Source organism: Mya arenaria, chromosome 17, assembly GCF_026914265.1.
Source record: "Mya arenaria isolate MELC-2E11 chromosome 17, ASM2691426v1".
Classification (NCBI taxonomy): domain Eukaryota; kingdom Metazoa; phylum Mollusca; class Bivalvia; order Myida; family Myidae; genus Mya; species Mya arenaria.
The window spans coordinates 26,644,148-26,653,452 of record NC_069138.1 but is presented as its reverse complement, the minus strand read 5'-3'; positions in this window follow the sequence as shown (position 1 = coordinate 26,653,452).

Sequence of the window (9,305 nt, the reverse complement as noted above, 5' to 3'; positions counted from 1 at the left end):
AGTGGGAACTCCGAAAATTCATGAATATGCATTCCCAATATAACGGTCACAGGATGTCTACAAACGAATCTCGCAACTCATACTACCTTCTACCAAAAGATAGTTCATAGAGTTCTTCAATTATTTCCTTCCCTTCTGCTTTGTAGCTTAACGCTATCTTGTAGAGATGAAACGATTATCGAGTACAATCGATAAATCGTCGCTTACAATGTAATGTCGGCGACAATCGATAATGGTTGTCAAAAATCGATGTCGTTAATGTCACTTTCGTTAATTACGCATTTTTGTAATGCGATTACCGACATGTACTTTGTACAGTATGCATCATTTTGCATTTGATGTTCATATATCATGTTTGTGTTTTGTTGTTATGTTTAAGCTATTAAGACAGTACAGATTTATGGAAATATACTCACTATTTTCAAAAAGCATGACTATTGTTTTACACTTACTGATTCCAGGTTTGACCATTTAAATGATTATGCTGATACTATGTATAAAGAATGTATTACCAAAAGATATTATGAATTTTCGATAATTGTCTGCTTATCAATAGAAATGCTTAGTCCGATTCCTTTCGATTATCGTTAGCAAATGGAGTTCAATTTTTAACCACTACTATCGATAGTCGACCGGTTGTACGTGGATCAAGGAAATGGCAGATTATGTGACACAGAATATATCATCAGTGAAATGCCTTCGCAATCGGTTCGTTGCCAGGAGTTACTTTCACTTATTTCAACGGTCCAGGTCCAAATAATTAGTAGGACTTCACCAAATAAGTCTACAGCAACAACAAAAACTTTTAATACATTGACGATATTACATAGCTCCAGGATATCAAAACGCACTGTATTAGAAGCATATGAGGGTAACAATTATACCGAATCTAGTACTGGAAAATCTTGGCGAAAAATACATATTAACAACTTACCTCTCTGTAATTATACTTGTCGTGATGAATGTTTGTCGTAAGCTAATAAAGAGGAAACTGGTCAATGAGCTTTTTTTGTTAAGTCCAAATGTCCACGATGGTTTAATTTAAAATTTAATGAAAGTATTCAAAACAACTAATGTATTTCGGTTTTAGTACGATGAGTTCAACTATATATAGGACCACAGCGTCAGGCGGTCATCGGAACACTTCGGCCATTTTCCATCGAAAAAAACCTCGGATATATGCCGTTTCATCAATAAAAGGAATCACGTTTTAAATAACAGTATTAATTAAATGCAGCGTTTTGACGTGATTTTGAATCACTAAGTTTTAATTGATTGCCTGTAAGTGTATTATTGCATAATTAATTAAGATTCCCGAGACTAAAGTAATTTAGTTTAACTACTAAATTGAAATTTCTACTCGACCTACTGGCAGCGTTGTTAAATGTAAAGATTTCTGACATTGTCAGCCTTCCATACACACACCAGGTTGTTTTCGATAGAAAATGGCCGAGTTGTTCCGAATGGCCGAGCGGTAAGACTCTTATTGATTTCTTATCACTGTTAATTCCTGAACTAAATATGGGAAATAGCTAGAAATTACTAAAGCTAATTTACCGATCAATGCTTCACAATGCGTCACAATACAATTTTATAAGGAAAAAAGAAGTGTTATACACTACAAACCACTCGTTTTTTTGCACATTTCCACGTTTTTCCCCTACCGCGTGCGTCATATTTTTAATCCTATTTTCACTTTACGCCGCGATTGATCATAATTTCCCCCGCGTTCCACCGCGTCCTGTCATCGCGATACGCGGCGTTTCGAAGTGTTATTTAACGGTAATTAAGGTAGCTGTCAATTATCTGAAGACATTTCCTTTGTCCTCATCCTATACATATAATTATAGTCAGTTTTATTAAACTGACACAATTTCGACCCGTAATCTACAAATCTTGGTTCGTACTTAAAACGTAGTTTCATCCCTGCCTTTGTGACATTTATCATTTTATATTACCTCATTTATCCATGTTTGTATTGGAATGAGTGAAATAAAGGAAACTTGACTTGACTTGAAAATTATGGATTACAACTGTGAAAGTAATCAGACTCTATTGTCACCTTGTAAGAAAAAAATCTAAATTGGGATTGCCCTCGTTGAACTTATGGTATTGTGAAAAAAAATACTATATCGAGTCAATTAACTTATTAAAAAGGCTTTGAAAAACACTCAATATTCCAGCGATATAATTATCAAGTTTGGAGATGAGATGTTAACGCTCGCAATCGAGTGAAATACATTCTGCGAGCACGGCTCGATTAACATGTACAATCTTCTATGTTTACCACCTTTACCTGTTAAAATTCCTGCATATAGCGGGCAGCCGCATCGCGGCGATACGCCGCGTGTATGTTTTCGGAAGTCATACGCGATAGCAGCAGACGATCGCGGCAATGACGCGCACCAACACGTTGGCTACCGCGGAATATATCGCCGCGATATGGATGCAATCGCTTTCGCGGTGGCAACGCATTTTTTGAAAAAACAAAAAAACTCGCGGTTGGTAGCGTGCTTTAATAAACAGTTATAGTCGAAACACACTATGTTGAAGTCGGCGGGACCTTGGTTAATACTGCGAGATAATAAATACTCGATATTACGGGAATAAAAGTAAACATGTCTTACTTAACCCAACACATTCGTGAAAGGTCCTACATAGCAAGAACATCTAGATATTAGAGTTCGACATAGCGAGTTTGTCATAAAATTATAAATAACAATTGATTCAAACATATGAAACTATACACAATAACAACTACTAAATAGTTTAAACAAACGCTTAAAGAAAACTGTCAAAATGTGCTTTCTAATATTTCTGTGTTTTGTTTGTGTTTCATTGCATCCTTCTCCAAAGACGGACAAGGCGCTTTTGAAACACTCTGATATTTCTGAGGAATTTTTTTCCATGCGTTCTCAAAATGTGTATATCCAGTAGAACGATTGAAGCGATGCTGCAAATCAGGAACGCCAATCCTACCCCACCAATTGCTCGAGCAGAGACACGATAATCCCGTGCGCTGGTTCGTCTTCGCAGCTGAGATAATAAAATATAAAAGAACACTTATTTGGAGTTTAGACCACGTTTTCTCCCACCTCAGATAAGTAGATCCATTAATTTAACCATGCTAGAAATTCTTATCTTGCCCACGGGCGAAGATAAAATGCCCGTATGGAACTTCTTTTATTGGTCACCACTTTGTAATCAACTCCCTTGTTGAAGACTGTCGTCTGTAGCGCATCATAGAAACCTTGTCTTGTGGCAATATTTAGAACGCTAGTTTATTATTTCTCGCTTCAGATGTCACCAGAAAACAGTTTTCACGCATATTTCAAGAAATAATGCTTCACTCTTCTTAGAACCGATCAGATCATTAACACACTCTGAATCACTGCGCGAATATCCATGACAACCACGAATTATCGCATATCCGTACGCAATTATTTTCACTAAGCACAAAAGAGTTCCAGCAAAAAAATACATTTTAACTAAATTTTGTTTAACTGAGGTGGGAGAAAAAGCATCTACCATAGCCGCTCGTGTAAGAAAGGTTCATCCCGACCCTCGCGCAGGATGTTTTGCGGAAACTCGGTAAACCGCGTTTCCGCAAAACACCCTACGCTCGGGTCGGAATGAACCTATCTTACACTCTCGGCCATGGAAGATACTTATAGTCCATGTTTGTTTTGTCTAAAAGGGTATGTTGATATTGACGACTTACATTAATTATATGTTAATAGAGTTTTATCGGTGAAAAAAGAATGAAATTTAATTATTGCATCTGTATCAATTTGGTGAACGTCGAAACGGAAAAATGATCAGCTTTATTCATATATCCTTTTGATAAGTAAACCTTACAAAACAAAACGTTCTCGAATACTTAGCCCATCAAGTGTTAAATTTTCTTACCCAACTGGATGTTTCGTTTTTATTCCTGATCAGTTTTTGCTGCAACTTTTTTACTTTCTCTTTTAGTTCCCGTTCCGTGTAAGTATTCGGTTTAACCCAACTACAGGGACATTGGCATTCTTTGTAACACACGGAAGAGTTATCCCTGTCTGAAAATAAAATTAACACAGGTTAACCATGTTCAAAACACTTTTAACCGATTTCAGGGTGAAAGGGTGAATGTTGAACATTTGATAAAATAATGCAATCATTTCAAGGGTGTTCGGGCTGGAGTTGCTTAGGGGATCTTGGACCTAGGTGTGTCTAGACAAAGTCATGCTCATGGATCCAGAATGCCGGAGTTCCTCATCTGCTGAGATTTAAGGTCATTTTTAAAGAGTTCCATGATATTATTATACTATCTAACCAATCGAGTTTGACAACATTTTGACAGGAACTTAGAACAGGTTTATGTACAGGTTTCATCCCACTGAAATCCCCTCAGCTTTTCCCATTTGTTCCGAATCTCCTTTAATTTCAACCAGAATAATGTGTTGCAATTAACAGTAAATTATTTTGCTAATGTAAATAATGCAAATCTTTGATAATCTACGTACCGCGTACCATCCTCTGGGTCAGTCTTAAATACTTGTTTATCTTTTAGTAGTTTTGGCGGAAGACAAAATGTGTAGAATAATCATACACATAAGTTGTATTGCTAATACTTTGAGTGTTAATGTATTCAATATTCGAGGATTATTTTAATATTGTTTTTTCATTATTATTTTTTCCTACCTTTAGAAGTCATGAAGTCAATTTCTGCACCAAATATCATTTTTTCCACAACGACAGGTTCTAAATGTGGCGGCGGTATCTCCGTTTGTTTCGGCAACTTCAGTTCAAATTGACTTGTCTCAACGTATGGTAGAAAACTTGAATCAACAGAAATGTTCCATTGTGCATTCATTTCCTCAACCATTTGGAAAACGGAGTCTTCTACGTGCAATACAAGCTCAGGTGACAGTTCAGTCGTATATAATTGAGCTACAAATAATAAAAAACAGCATTTGAGTTATTTTTCAAATCTTGTAATAATAACAAAACACGTAAATTGCAGAGGTACATGTACACTGTCTTTTTATCCAAAGAGGAAACCTTTAATAATCAATCAAAATTAATTAATCTGAATTAATTTTAACTCAATTCTAGGATGCTTTAACTAAGACCAATCAACCTAAATAAAATCCAAACTGCTTTACATCCATTGGATACAATAGTTTAGAGTTATTCACTCATTCAGAACGTTTGATTGAGACCGATAATGACAACAATAAGCCACATTCATAAATCGCCCGAGTGTAAAATTTAACTTTGTAAAAGGTCCCTAATTTTTGGACATGGAATATTTTGAATGCTTGATGTCATTCATAAAAGTGATTAACATGTTTTTAAAATATAGATCATTTTGAACAAACCGTAATATGTTTGTTTTATGCCCATTCATTTTTGTCTTTAAATTAAACTTAGAAAAGACCCAATATACTTATTAACGGAAACTATTGCTATTCGTTAATGTAAACAATACGACATTAATACTTCGTGTACCTTAATACGGCTTCAGTATTACCCAATGTACTTAAATGGGGCCTTTTTAACCTAATGTACCTATAACGACCCGAGTATTAGCTCGTATACCTAATACGACCTCATTATTATCTCATAAAACTACTAAGGCCTCAGTATTACCTCATGCAGCTACCCCGGCCTCAGTATTTCCTCATGTACCTAATAAGGCCTGTGAATTACCTCATGTATCTTAACGACCTCAGTATTTTGCCATGTACCTTACACGGCCTCATTATTACCTTATGTATCTAATACGATCGCAGTGTTACCACGTGTGCCTTATTCGGTCTGAATATTACCTCATGTATCTAATACTTCCTCAGTATTAGCTCAAGCACCTACCACGGCCCCCATATGTCCTCACGAACATAATACGACCTCAGTATTTCCTCGTGAAGTAACTAATACGGCCTCAGTATTTCCTCGTGTAGTAACTTATACGGCCTCAGTATTTCCTCGTGTAGTAACTAATACGACCTCAGTATTTCCTCGTGTAGTAACTAATACGGCCTCAGTATTTCCTCGTGTAGTAACTAATACGGCCTCAGTATTTCCTCGTGTAGTAACTAATACGGCCTCAGTATTTCCTCGTGCTCCTACTACAGCCTCAGTTATTCCTCATGTACCTAATACGGCCTCAGTATTTCCTCATGCTCCTACTACAGCCTCAGTTATTCCTCATGTACATAATACGACCTCAGTATTACTACATGAACCTACTACGACCTCAGTATTTCCTTATGTACCTACTTCGACCTCAGTATTTCCTCATGTACATAATAAGGCATGTGAATTACCTCATGTATCTTAAACGACGTCAATATTACGCCATGTACCTTACACGGCCTCATTAATACATTATGTATCTAATACGATCTCAGTTTTACCACGTGTGCCTTATTCGGTCTAAATATTACCTCATGTATCTAATACTTCCTCAGTATTAGCTCATGCACCTACCAAGGCCCCAATAGTATTGCCTCATGTACATAATACATTCTCAGTGATACCTCATGCACCTAATACGACCTCAGTATTTCCTCATGTACCTAATACGACCTCAGTATTAGCTCATCCACCTACCACGGCCCCAATAGTATTGCCTCATGTACATAATACATTCTCAGTGATACCTCATGCACATAATACGACCTCAGTATTTCCTCATGTACCTAATACGACCTCAGTATTTTCTCATGCTCCTACTACAACCTCAGTTTTCCTCATGTACCTAATATGACATCAGTATTACCTCATGCTCCTACTACAGACTTAGTTATTCCTCCTACTCCTACTACGACCCCAGTATTACTACATGCACCTACTATGGCCCCAGTATTTCCTCATGTACATAATACGATCTCAGTGATACCTCATGTACCTACTTCGGCCTCAGCTTTCCTCATGTACCTAATACGACCTCAGTATTACCTCATGCTCCTACTACAGACTTAGTTTTTCCTCCTACTCCTACTACGACCTCAGCATTACTACATGAACCTACTACGGCCTCAGTATTTCCTTAAGTACAAAACACGGCTTCAGTATTTCCTCATGTACCCAATACAACCTCAGTGTTACATTATAATCCTACTACAACCTCAGTATTTCCGAATGTACATAATACGATCAGTGATACTTCATGCAGCTACAAAGACCTCAGTATTAAATCATACTCCTACTACGGCCTCAGTATTTCCTCATGCACCTTCTACGGCCTCAGTATTTCCTAATGTACCAAACACAGACTCAGTTTTTTCTCATGTACCTAATACGGCCTAAGTGGGCCTAATACGACCTGAGTATCATCTCATGAACCTAATACACCTTTCTTAAGTTCATTACTGACGTACCTGAGCCGCAGTCCTCGTTCTTTAGGCCGTCAATATCCCAGTCTGAAGTACAGAATTAATATAATTTAAGTGTACATATCTTTTATGATACATTTTCAGGACAATCTTATTTGCATTTCTTAAGATAACATTTTACATGTAGTTTTCTAAACAAGTTTCTTAACCGTTGCGTCACTTAAAGTAACATTTTGGCCTGCCTTTCTCTTTACCAATATCGGTTGTAAAACTCTCATCATACATCACATAAAGATGGTGTTTCTATTCCGAACTGGTAAAGGGCCATACCGTATGGCCATGAGCCTTGTTCTTACTCTAAATACAAAGACTAGCAGCTCACGTCCACCAAAAAAGCAGACTAGAGTGTCATTTAAATTGTACTCCTTATTAAATTATTGCTGTCTCAACAATTAAGTTGAATGCTAATATAGTATGACATTATCTCACCTTCGTCGTCAAAGCATGTTTCTTCATCTGTAAAACCATCACAGTCGTTGTCTATCATGTCTCCAACCCCTGGATGAGACATTGTGCAAACCTGAACAAATAATTACTTTATTATTTAAAATCACAGTTCAAATAATGCATACAGAAAAGAAAGAAATAATGAAACATTTAAAACATTTGTGGTGTGAGCTTTTTTGTTCACTCAGTACAAAACCTGAGCACATTTGTGGGGAGGATTCAATATATTACTTAAGACAATCTTATGGTCATGCATCATAGATTTCATTCACTGTTTTGTTTGTTATTACGATACGCTACATCAATTTCAGATCCATTTAAGACTAATAATGAATACCTTCCTAAACGGTTTGAAAGGCAAATCCTATGTACTAGTGTATTGTTCACTGCCTTTCTATATTGAATGTTGTCATAAATGTCGCTAGAGTTTCCCTTTTACATACTTTAAGCAAATCTATTGCAAACTTTATTTGAGACTTTAAAGTTCGTCTCTGTTATTTCAGACACCCGTTCACAAATGTTCAAATTGAAAGATTAACTAGTTGAAGGATGAATAAGGGTGGACGTGTACATTGAGTTGCGAGTTTCGTTCATTTACGTCGGTCAGCATGGTACTTGAGATTTCGAGAACAAATATGATTTATTGTATGCCCTTAAACTAGTTTTATTGCTAAATTAGCTTCAGAAATGAAGTTTTTGCAACAGATTTAGTTCGAAATACTGCTTTCTTTATGTTTCGATGAACAAAACTCCAACAACCCCGATGGAAATAAATATTGAATCAATAAGGTGTGGCTAATACATTATATTGAGAGGCACATGGCAGGGGCCAACGCAATGAACTGGAAGCACATCCGCATAAACGGCATATACACAAATAAAATCAACACAAACAGAGCACACACGCATAAAACACTTCAAGGCGATAAACCAGTCATTTCTCGGCAAATCTTTTTCGATGCGTTTGTGGTCTGTTTGTACTGAGGTTGTATTTGTGTTAGGTGTTGTTAAAATGTCTGCGTCTCCAGTTCATTGTCCTTTGGGTCCCTTCCTTCTGCATCCAAACCGGGTAAATCTCTTTTTTAAATGCTATATATATATATATATATATATATATATATATATATATATATATATATATATATATATATATATATATATATATATATTAATATATTAATATATATGTCTATTTCTATGTCTTTGTCCCGTAGTTTTCTTTGTTGTTTGTTATGCAATAAGTGTAATGATACCGAACTACACTCAAATGAACAATATTCAGGTTCATTGTACGCACAGAGGGAAGAAAAGAAAAAAACAATACACCTTTATTAGAAAATCGCGTAAAAACATAACGTCGTGACTTTTTCATGAAGTCATTTCAAACTATTTTCCTTCACATAGAGAACTAACATGTAAAACATAGGAACTTTATACTACGTTTACAACAAAATGCGATTCAATATGTTGCACTAG